The sequence below is a fragment of the Pipistrellus kuhlii genome, unplaced genomic scaffold (assembly GCF_014108245.1).
Source record: "Pipistrellus kuhlii isolate mPipKuh1 unplaced genomic scaffold, mPipKuh1.p scaffold_m20_p_2, whole genome shotgun sequence".
NCBI lineage: Eukaryota > Metazoa > Chordata > Mammalia > Chiroptera > Vespertilionidae > Pipistrellus > Pipistrellus kuhlii.
In genome coordinates this window covers 132,371,530-132,383,750 of record NW_023425515.1, presented here as the reverse complement: position 1 = coordinate 132,383,750, position 12,221 = coordinate 132,371,530, and the positions used below count along the sequence as shown (strand labels likewise).

The window sequence follows — 12,221 nt, the reverse complement described above, 5'->3', positions numbered from 1 at the left end:
CCACCAAAAACTGTATATTCCCTTTCTGTTCTCCCACCATTCCCTAGCTTGTCATGCATTCTTTCCAAAAATCGGGACTTTTTAAAAACGCCGTGGGACACGGGACAAATTGTTAAAAATCGGGACTGTCCCACCAAAAGCAGGATGTCTGGTCATCTTAGTCTAAGAAGGCAATAAGGTTAAGTTCTAAATGAAGGTGAACAGTGACATCTTTATCCAGTTGTGAGCACCTGGAGGACACATCCCATGAGTAGAACTCTGGCAGGACAGGAGCAGCAGTACCAGCTGGGAAGGATGACACTGAGGGGAAGTGAGTCCTGTGGAAGGAACCCAGAGCTGTCCTGGGTTGTCGGAGCACAGATTCTGGAGTCGTTACCAGGCTTCAAATCACTTACTATCAATGAGACCTTGAAAAAAGAACTTACCTCCGTGAGCCTCCATTTTCGTATCTGTGTGATAAAGTAAGAATCCCTGCCTAACAGACTTTTCCAGAATTAATGTAGTGTTGAACAATGAGCAAGTTAGGCAATGTGTTGAAATGTGCTAATATATTCAGTAAGCTGCAAATTGCAAGATATAAAAATGTATCTAAATACATTTTTTGAATTTGTTTAACAGTAGTCCTCTGTAACATTTCTCTGCTTTTCAATAGGTGATTGGGAGCAGTTACGTGGTAAATCACGAGCCTTTTATTGCCTTGTTATAAGCAGGCAGAATTGCAGAGTTTATTTCTTGGACTGAATATTTAATATTTTTGAATAGAAATAGTTGTGTTTACAAAAAAAAAAAATTACTTTCAAATGCTAGTGTACTGAGATACCCAAACCCAGAAGCCATTAACTCCAAATAAACTGGAATGAAATCATCCTATTAGAATCTAATAGATGGAATTTGATGATCATAGGTTTCCAAAATTTCCTTTTCAGGAGAGATCTGAAAGGATATTTAAAAATATCCCACCCCTGTCTTCTAAACAATCATCTCAGATTATTCTGATTCATTTCTTATGTATCAGTAGCTTTGACTCCGTGAGGCGGTCAGGATTTGGTCCCAGAGAGGACTTCAGCCCCTTTCTGCAGCTGAGGCAAGATGCCCTTCCACCTCCCTAGCTGGGATCCTCCTGCAGCCCTGGGCGGTGCCAGGGGAGCCGGCATCCAGGACACACTGTGCAAGCCTGCCTTCTCCCGCCTGGCAGCTACTCACATCCAAATGGAGTCCCTGAGCTGCCCACAGCAAAACCTCCTGCTGGCCCCATGCCACCTAAGCCTTGTGCCATCCGCCTTTCCCCTGCCAGTGCCCAGCCTTGCCTTCTGCATTTGTTGCTGTTTAAGGACAAGTGGCTGGAAGACAAATTACCTCAAACTCACCAGGCTTGGTTGCTGCCTGCAGTCAGCACACAAGTTCTCAGCTGCAGTCTGAATGACTGTTCTTTTTAGAAGTGAACATCAGCGAGATACTATAGTCAAAAGGCTTGTGGTGAGGATGTGGGGAAGTGAAACACCGTTTCTAGTTTTTTTTAGTTTGTTTTGTTTTAAATTTACATTCTTTATTGTTTAAAGCAGTGGTCGGCAAACTCATTAGTCAACAGAGCCAAATATTAACAGTACAACGATTGAAATTTCTTTTGAGAGCCAAAATTTTTAAACTTAAACTTTTTTTTTACGCCATTTCTTCAAAATAGACTCGTCCAGGCTGTGGTATTTTGTGGAAGAGCCACACTCAGGAGGCCAAAGAGCCACATGTGGCTTGTGAGCTGCAGTTTGTCGACCACAGGTTTAAGGTATTACACATGTCTCCCCCCCCCCCCCCCCCCCCCCCCCCCCCCTGCCCATTGACCTCTTCCCGGAAAGGACACTTCTCTTTCTGGTAATTCTACTGTTCGGGTTTTCATGCCACTCCCCACTCTCACCCCCAAGGCAAGAAACTGGTCCTGGTGGAGGGAAGCATTGGTTTTTATAAGGGGCTTGGGATTCCTAGGCTGATCCCTCCCCTCACTTCCTCTGTGTTCCTTCCCCTGACCCCACAATGAACACAGAGCCCAGGTCCAATGTGAACCAGTAATAGCAGGCTGCCTGAGGTCTACAGCCTGTCTTTCACAGACATTTTTTTTCCATTTCTTTTTCTTTTTTCTCTTTTCTTTTCCATCACTATTTATCACCTCTATGATCTCTTCCACCTCCACCCATCCCTCTCCATTTCCACCCCCTATTCTCTCCCCCTCCTCCCCCAATCATCACTCTCTTGTCCATGGCCATGAGTTCTCTTTCATTCTTTTTCTTCTTTGACCAATCCCTCCAGCTCCCTCCCCACCTTTCAGAGAGAAAAGTGGTTTGCTTATTTTTATTTCATTTTTTAAATCTTGTTTAATTCTTTTCTCTTTGCTTTTTCAAAAATTGTTTTGCCTTCAACAGTGATTTTTTTCATTATCAATATAAATTCTAGCATGTTTGTGTATGTGTATATAAAATGCCTACTTTTATAGTCCGGACATATTTATAAATATTTTGTTGCATAAACTTGCAGGTGTTTTTTTTCTTTTCTTCTACTAGGGTATCCAGATTTGGTGGGGATGGGGAGTATTAAAAAGAATATGATGGCATTTTTAAAATCAAATAATTAAAAAATATGAAGTAAAAAAATCAATATTTAAAATGAGTCAAAACACATAACCAATATTTTTATAAAGCTGAAAAAAAAATATTGCCAACATTTTCTCTCATCAGTTTGTTTCCTACTTCTGTTAAGCTACTCTACTACATTTGAATTTAAGTGTGTGTCAGAATGCTGGCATATACATTTTAGTTATATATCAGGAATATTTTAATTCACTTCTAAAAACTGCAATCCATTGTATTGAACTCTATGTGGGAGAAAATGGGTGACATGCTAACCTGACTAGCTCAGGGAAGGCCTTGCATGACTGCCTTGCAAACTCAGAGACCTAAAGTAACCACAAAGGTTAATCAAAATTAAAACTTCTAAAACTAAAAGCAGTTTATGGTGGGTAGTCATCTTCCTGGCTGGTATCTTCCCAGACAAAGGTCAATATTTACCTTACTTGAGCCTGCATATTGTCTTTTCCCCCCTCCCTCTATTTTCTGATATCCTTTTGTTTCTGTTTTCTGCATTTTTTTAAAGTCTTACATATGTCTCATTTTTCCCCAATTGACCTCCCTTCCCCCACCCCAGTCATTCCCACCCTGGGCAAACTCTCACCGCCCTAATGTCTGTGTCCATTGGTTATGCTAATATGCATGCATACAAGTCCTTTGGTTGCTCTCTAACCCCCCTCCCTCCCCTGCCATTTGTCTCTGGATCTATTCTTGTTCATCAAATTATATTGATCATTATATCCCACATATGAGTGAGATCATGTGATATTTATCTTTCTCTGACTGGCTTATTTCACTTAGCATGATGCTCTCCAGTTCCATGCATGCTGTTGCAAATGGTAAAAGTTCCTTCTTTTTTACAGTAGAATAGTATTCCATTGTGTAGATGTACCACGGCTTTTTAATCCACTCATCTGCTGATGGGCACTTAGGCTGTTTCCCAATCTTAGCTTTTGTAAATTGTGCTGTTATTCACACAGAGGTGCATATATCCTTTCTGATTGGTATTTCTGGTTTCTTGGGATACAGTCCTAGAAGTGGGATTACTGGGACAAATGGGAATTCCATTTTTAACTTTTGGAAAAAACTCCATACTGTTTTCCACAGTGGCTGCACCAGTCTGCATTCCCACCAGGAGTGCATAGGGTACCTTTTTTTCTGCAACCTTGACAGCATTTGTCCTTTGTTGATTAGTTGATGATAGCCATTCTGATAGGTGTGAGATGTTACCACATTGAGATGTTTTCATTTGCATCTCTCTGATAATTAGTGACTTTGAGCATGTTTTCACATGTATCTCAACCTTCTGTATGTCCTCTTTGAAAAAGTGTCTATTTCGGTCCTTTGCCCATTTTTTTATTTGATCATTTATCTACCTCTTTTAATGTTGTATGAGTTCCCTGTAAATGTTGGAGATTGAACCCGTATCTGACATAGCATTGGCTAATACATTGAGTGGCCAGGTTATTATGATCTCTGAATGCATAATAATCTGGCCACTCAGTATATATCCTATATAATAAAAGGCTAATATGTAAATTGTCCCCTCAACCAGGAGTTCTACCAGCAGGCAGGTCGGCCAACAGCCCATGTGCCCCCCCCCGCCCCCTCCCCCCCCGGCTCTGGCCAGGCTGGCTGGACCCCACCCATGCATGAATTCATGCACTAGGCCTCTAATATATATATATTATTTAATTATTATGAATTCAGAGATCATAATAATCTGGCCACTCATGCAGTGGGCTGTCTTGTTTTGTTGATGGTTTCTTTTGCTGTCCAGAACTTTTTATTTTGATGTGGTTCCATTTATTTATTTTGTCCTTAGTCAAGGCCTTTTCTTGTAGAAGCAGAAATTAAAACTGCTGATGCCTGTGATATCCTTATACACAAACTGTCAGTGTGTGAGTTCATTTCATTAGTTTATTAGCACATTTTATTTTAATTCCATTTCATGGTTTTTCAGAGTAGTATAAAATATTCATTCCTGTTCCACCTTGAGCCAATGACCACTTGGTAGGAGTGATGATCTACTGTGTTCCATGGTTTTATTCACTTCCATCAACTCTGCCCTAGGTTCACAACACTTCCACTCTATCCCAAGACTAGAGGAAACTCTTAAGCAATAGTATGGGGCTTAGGATGTCTTAGAAGGGTGACATATGTGAGGAAGAGCAAGTCTACTCAGAACAGACCACCTGATAATCTCCTCATTGTAAAATGCATCCCATCATACAATCTCAAGTGTTTCTAGATTCGGTAACCATGCTTTTAAATAAATAATCCAGGTAAGAATCATAGTAATCATTATTACTATAATTCAGCAGGAATTGAATCACTCTGTAGGGAAAAACATTGCCTTTTTGGTTTATTTCATCTATGTAAACTTTATGGCTCAACAGAATTGCAAGCATCATGATTTTAATTTTAGTTTCATGGCAATTGCTTAACTTTCTGACATTGCTAATTAAAGTGTTCCTAGTGGAGGGGAGGGGAGCTGATTAGGAAGTTATGTTCTTGGGATTTTTAGAGTATGTTACACATTGACAATCATTCTCTGATTCTCATCTGGATATATCTCAGCTTATTTTGAACTTTCCTGCTCTGTTCCTGGAATCCCTCCTTGAGAAGGCATTCATGTTTCTGAAAGAGAAAGTAGAGACTGAACTCACACAATTCCAAACATTTTCCACATGAAATTAAGAAATATGACTATGTAAAGCCACTTTGTCTGTGTACAAAGCTAGCAATTAGTTAAATGGGATTAAAACATTAAATCTGTTTGATTAAAACCACTTATTTTTCTACTCTGCACTGTCCAGAGAAAGAGAGAGAAAGATGGTTATTTGTCATATTAATTTTATCTTCTTTTGTAACATATGCATTTATCATTCTACACTTTTTTATAAATATTGTTTTAAATTAATCCTGCACATTTCAAATGCAGAATTTAATATATATATATATATTATTGTATATATATATTATTGTATATATATTATTGTGTATATATATGTATGTATGTATATATGTATATGTATATATATTATTGATTTCAGAGAGGAAGAGAGAAGGGAGAGAGAGAGAGATAGAAATATCAATGATGAGAATCATTAATTGGCTGCCTCCTGCACACCCCCTACTGGGGATCTAGCTAACAACCTCTGCATGTGCCCTTGACTAGAATTAGTCCACAGGCAGACACTGTATTGATTGAGCCAAACCAAGTAGAGCTCAAATGTATTTTTATTTTAATTTAGTTCAAAAGATTTTTTATTTCTATAGTAATTTCTATTTGAGCTATTTAGACACATATTTCTTAAATTTTATATTTATGGTAGGTTTTTCTAAATGCCTGATTTCTAACATTATTTTACCTGGTCAGAGAAAACAGCTAAGATTTGGAAACAGCTAAGTGCCCATCCACAGATGAGTGGATTAAAAAACTGTGGTACACCATCACCACACCAGGAAGCATGACCAAGATTTTTTTTCCTTGAGGGTAATATCGGCCTCACAGACTGAAATGTAAAGTGTTCTCCCTCCTTCTGTTTTTTGTTTGTTTGTTTTTAAGAGTTTGTGAAGAATTTGTCTTAATTTTTTTCTTAGGTGTTTGGTAGAATTTACTCGTAAAATGATCTGCCCCAAATCTTTTAAGAAGAAAAATACATTGTCTTTTGAAATAAAAAAATAAAATAAAATAAAAAAATAAAAAACAAATAAAAAACAAAAAACTGTGGTACATATGTACAATAGAATATTATGTAGCTATAAAAAAGAAAGAACTCTTATTATTTGCAACAGCATGGATGGATGTCAGGGTTCTTATCCCAGCCGTACAAAGGGTTCTGCATTCTGAAAAAAGAGGGTGCACATAGATGATTAAAGAGTCCAGAGATGAAAGATAATTTTGAAAGGCATTGGGAGTCAGAGGAGCTTCAGCTAAAGGGAGCTAAAGACTCTTCTTTGTCTAGGACCCTGTGCTTTTATTATAACACAATTTGTGCCAAGGCAAGGTGGAAATATACACTTCAAAGGGTAAGTTATCAAAAGATATACAGAAGCATTATCAGTTTGGGGAATAGCCTACAGCTGTTCAGGTGTTTGGCCAACAGGAGGCAGTAAAATGCCCTGAGCTGTCTGGCAGTTAACAATCCTATTCAGGTTTGGGGGAAGTGCCATTTTCAACAGGTAAACTACATATGTGGCTCACACTTGTTGAGCCCCCCAAGTCTCATCAACCTTTTGACGGAACCCTTGTAATTATTACATGCTGGAATTGGTTCTCTCAGCAAATGGACCTGAAGGGCATTATGCTAATTGAACTAAACCAATCTGAGAAAGATAAGTATCTCACTCATACATGAGATCTAATGAACAACATAAACTGATGAACAAAAACAGACCCAGAGACATAGACGCATCGAACAGATTGTCAAGCCTCAGAGGGAGCATGGGAGGGTGAATTGGTGGAGGGAAAAGGGATCAACCAATGAACTCATGCATATGTGCATAACCCATGGACATAGACAATAGGTTGGTGAAGACCTGGGATGGAGGGCAGGGTGGGCCAGGAGAGGTCAATGGGAAAAAGAGGGAACATATGCAATACTTTTTACAATAAAGATTTAGAATTTGAAAAATCCTATCTAATAAAAGAGTAATATGCAAATTGATTGTCACTTCAACACACAAGATGGCTGCCACCAAGTGGTCAAAGATGGCTGCCCCTGTGTGGACACAAGAAGGCTGCCACAAGATGGCCTGCAGGGGAGAGCAGTTATGGGTTATCAGGCCAGCAGAGAAGGGCAGTTAGGGGAGACCAGGCCAGCAGGGGAGGGCAGTTGGGAGGGACCAGGCCTGCAAGGGAAGATAGTTGGGGGCAACCAGGCCTGCAGGGGAGGGCAGTTGTGGGGTACTAGTCCTGCAGAGGAGGGCATTTGGGGGGAACCAGGCCTGCAGGGGAGGGCAGTTGGGCAGACCAGACCAGTTGAGGAGGGCAGTTAGGGGTTACCAGGCCATCAAGGGAGGGCAGTTGGGGTTGACCAGGCCAGCAGAAGAGGGCAGTTAGGGGCACTCAGGCCAGCAGGGGAACAGTTAGGCATTGATCAGGCTGGAAGGGAAGTGGTTAGGGGGTGATCAGGCTGGCAGGCAGAAGCAGTTAGGGGCAATCTGGCAGGCAGGGATGAGAGCAGTTGGGAGCCAGCAGTCCTGGATTGTGAGAGGGTACAGGCTGGGCTGAGGGATACATACCTTGCTATCCATGAATTTCATGCCCTTGGCCTCTAGTATTAATAATAATAAAAAGAATATATCCTGTAAAATCCAGTGTCCTATGGATATTTATTAGGCCAGTTTTGTTAATAATGTTGGTCATAATTTTTTAGCTTTATATTTTTGTTAGCCTTTTCTAACAATTACTGAGACAATTTTAAAATCTCTAGCTTTGATTGTGATTTCTCCTCTGTTTCTCAATTTCTGCCATATATAAATTTGTAGCCTTATTATGGGGTGTAAGCATCTATTTAAATTTAAATGTAACACAAATTTAAATACTTGATATATTTTAGGCAAATTGAAGCATCTATCATTATGAAATTACTTTTCTTATCTCCACTAATCCTATTGGCCTTAAAGTTTATTTTCTGATATTAATATAGCAACTCCAGCTTTCTTTTGATTGATATTTATGTGATATATCTTTTTCTATTCCTTTATTTTACTGCACCATAGAATTTGGTTTCAACTTTTAATCCACTCAAACAATGCTGGTATTTTCTGGAGCATTTTGACCAGCTCTGTCCAGTAAAAATGTAATACAAGACACATATGTAATATAAAATTTTAAGTAACCACATTAAGAGAATAAAAAGAAACTAGTGAAATATATTCTAACAATGTATTGTATTTAACCCAGTAAATTCCAGGATATTATTTCAGCATATATTCAATACAAAAAAAAGCTATTAATGAGACAATTTATACTTTGTTTTACTAAGCCTGGGAAATCTGATGCATATTGCACACTTACAGAACATTTCAACATGACTAGTCTTATTGCAAGTCTTCAACAGCCAAATATGGCTAGTGGGCACCATATTGGATTATGCAAATTTACAATAGTTGTATTTAATCTAATTTTGTATTTAAATATAATATGTTCTTATGTGTTTTATGTTTGGGCATTACATTGTTCATAATTTGGACTCATCAAAATTACTCGGTATGTTTATACCCCTCTGAGAGAATGCCGAAATCTTAGATACTTTGATCGTATTTTAACCTCTACTCAACTTAATTGGTTTCATTATCTTGCTTTTTTAAAAAATATATATATTTTATTGATTTTTTTTACAGAGAGTAAGAGAGAGGGATAAAGAGTTAGAAACATCAATGAGAGAATCATCGATCAGCTGCCTCTTGCACACACCCTATTGGCACATGCCCCCGACCTGAATCGAACCCGTGACCCTCTAGTCCACAGGCCAACGCTCTATCCACTGAGCCAAACAGGTTTCTGCTCATTATCTTGCTTTTTAATTCTCTAGATATTTTAAACTCAATGAACAATATTATTATTGCTTTAAACGGTGAATGTTTTTGTAAATGTATATTTTATAAACATTTATTCCTTTATCTGTTCTTCATTCTATTCTCCATCTCTGAGTTTCCATCTGGAAATATAGGTACAAGTAAATTTCAACATAGTATAAATATGAATAAAATTATCTTTATTTTCAATGGAATATACTATTTAGTTGAAGAAAGAGTTACAAATACCAATAAATTCCTAAATGGGAGGATTGGAATCAGTGGAAACAAAAGTTAAGTATGAACTAAACAAATTGTAATGCTAAATCTATGTTGGTGCCCCCTTTAAAATATTATCCAGCATCATTCACAAATCCAGGAGCTGGTGTGCCAGCCAGGGTTCACTCAAAATTGTTATAGACAGAAATGATGATCTTTTAAATAAATGGCCCTGGGCCAATCAGATATCCACAGGAAAAAAAAAAACACAAGAAAATGACTCCTACCATACATAAATACAATTCCCGAAGGATTGTAGAATTAAATATAAAATCCTTTAGAAAATAATATGGACGCATATTTTCAAATATTTGAAGGCAGGGAAAGATTTGTAGGACAAAATGTACTAAACACAATTGTAAAGTGACAAATTTGACTATATTAAAATTAAGATATTTTATCAAAAGACACCATTAATACAGGGAAAAGGGCAAGCCACATATGTAAGAAGCTACATATAAATAACAAATGACCCATATAGAAAATATTTAAATAAGTTCTACAAAGACAGAATACTCAGTAGAAAAAGATGGGTGAGGATTTCGGCACTTCAAAAAGACAATATTCAAATGGCCATAAACATTAGAAAAGGGCTAATATAAATTACAAAATAAATGCTAATTAACATCATTCTGATATTATAGTGTACACCTAGCAAAATGGCTTAAGTTAACAAAACTGATAATTCCAAATGTTAATATTTTATCTAATCAAGGTTTTTCTCATTTTGTGATATTTCAGCTACTGTATGCATTTGATCTTAAGCAATTTTCTGTTCTTATATAACACATATATTTTAAAAGGTTTAATTTCTGAGAGATGTCTTTAATAAATAGGGCAGTTGGGCCTATAATTATAAATGGGTTCTCCCCAATACAAAGAAAAGCAAAAGAGTTTGCCCTGCATGCCTCTTCTTCCATACCATGGTCAGTTGGTGGTATTTGGAGACCTTTGTGAAAATAACTGGAAAATTTAAAGCCTAGTCCAAAATCACCCACACTTCTAGGAAAATAGTCTCAGATCCTAAAATAACCAGTCAGTGTGTGGACAGAGTTCAGGGCTATTGTAAACTCTAATCTGAAGGAAAAAAAATTGGGCATGGGTGCACCCATTCTTCCTGTCTCTCTTCTTACCATCCTCAACTTAGTCTGATTAATACTTTGTTAATGATAAGGTCTATAGTTTATCCCCATCTACTTCATAAAAGTAAAATTCTGTTGTCTATTTCAAGACAAAATTTCTAACTTCATATCCTGTTAATATGAGTCTGAAAGAGGAAGTAAGGCAGGGCTGCTTTGAAATAGGGTTAATACCGAGAAATCAGCTGCTTCTTCTGGCCAATAAAGTCTATTGTTTATTTCAGGCAACCCAAAAAACAATTCCAGAAACAACTGAATCTTCCTGTGAATTGTGTATAATGTAATGTAATGTTTCTTTGGAAACAATGAGCCAGTGTCCTTTTTCTAAACTTCTGAATATAAACAAAACTCTCCAGGGACTAAATAAAACTACTGTCAGCTTTACAACTCACTATCTGGGCTTCATCTTTTTTGTAATATAAACACCCAAAAAGCTGGAGCTCCAGGCTCCCTGACACCTTGGGAATTTAATTCATGTGCCTCTTCTAGCTGTAACCATTTCTTCTCAGGGATAAGAAAAATTTTATTATGCTTTCTGATCAGGGTCATTAATTACAAAAGCTACCTCCGTTTTCAAATGAGCATAGTGTAAACTCTATGGAGAAAGGCACAGAAAGTTTAGGATGTAACAGAAAATTGTGTTGTCCAGTCCTCTTATGAAAATACTAGTGGAACAGTGCATGAAATTCGTTCCCCTCAGCCCAGCATGCACCCTCTCCAATCTGGGACCCCTTGCCGGATGTTTGACTGCTGGTTTAGGCTGATCCCTGTGATTCAAATTGATTATTTGTTGTTGGTAGGAATCAGTATTAACGGTTTCACCTGTTTTTAGAAGCTCATAATGCACCGCACTTTCCTGATCCCACCAAGCACAGAGCACTGTCTTCTTTTTGAAGTGATTAGGTCTTGCAGTCAATGTTGATGGTTGACCTGGATCAGCCTATGATTTTATGCATTTGGGATTCTCAAAATAAATCCACTTTTCATCGCCAATCACAATTTTCAGTCTTTAAAGTAATTGTTAATTTCCTTAGAGAAATTCAGGAGGCCTCCCCATAGACTTTTCACAAGTGGGAAAGCAAAGTGGTAGAGTTATTTAAAACTTTTTATGCTTTTTTATGTTTAAAAATATATACAAATTTATATGTACTTGATACCTGATGTACGAAGATTCATGCAGAATGGGCCTTCCTTACCCTGGCTGCTGGCACAGCCTTTGCTCTGGCCTGGCATCACTTTTACACCTTCCCATGCTGCCCAGAGTCCAGAGCAGCTGGAGCTGTGCTGCGAAAGGCCTATGTTTTTGCCATGGTGATGATGCAAGCTCTTGCCCCACCCCCACCCTCCTGGGCACCTGTGTATGCAATTTAACCTGCTATCTTTGTTGGGTTAATTTGCATACTCACTCCTGATTGACTGATGGGTGTAGCGAAGGTACGGTCATTTGCATCTTTCTCTTTTATTAGTGTAGATATAAGTCACAAATATTAATAAAAATCAGTAGGTTTTCATACATGATTGCAAAGAATTAAGATTGTTTAACTTTAGCATTATAAGCAAGCATTAAAAAAAATGAGCCCCATCAAATATTTTGACACATTTTACCTAGCATTTCTTAAACCATTTATTTATAGGCTCTAAGGGTTTATAAAGCCATAGCACA

At 37.9% G+C, this 12,221-nt stretch overlaps 1 protein-coding gene across 2 annotated transcripts in view; it reads right to left on the bottom strand.

The window, feature by feature from the left end:
- Positions 1-12,221, bottom strand: part of LOC118724004 (guanylate-binding protein 7) — a 290,363-nt gene that overhangs the window by 90,382 nt on the left and 187,760 nt on the right. Inside the window, exon 1 of one of the 2 annotated variants that reach the window (XM_045584365.1) lies at positions 1,368-1,393. The exons of the other annotated variant lie outside the window; for it this stretch is intronic. The gene's annotated coding sequence lies outside the window, so the exon portion shown is untranslated. Of the gene's footprint in view, positions 1-1,367; positions 1,394-12,221 lie in introns of those variants that run through there. 2 annotated transcript variants of the gene reach the window in all.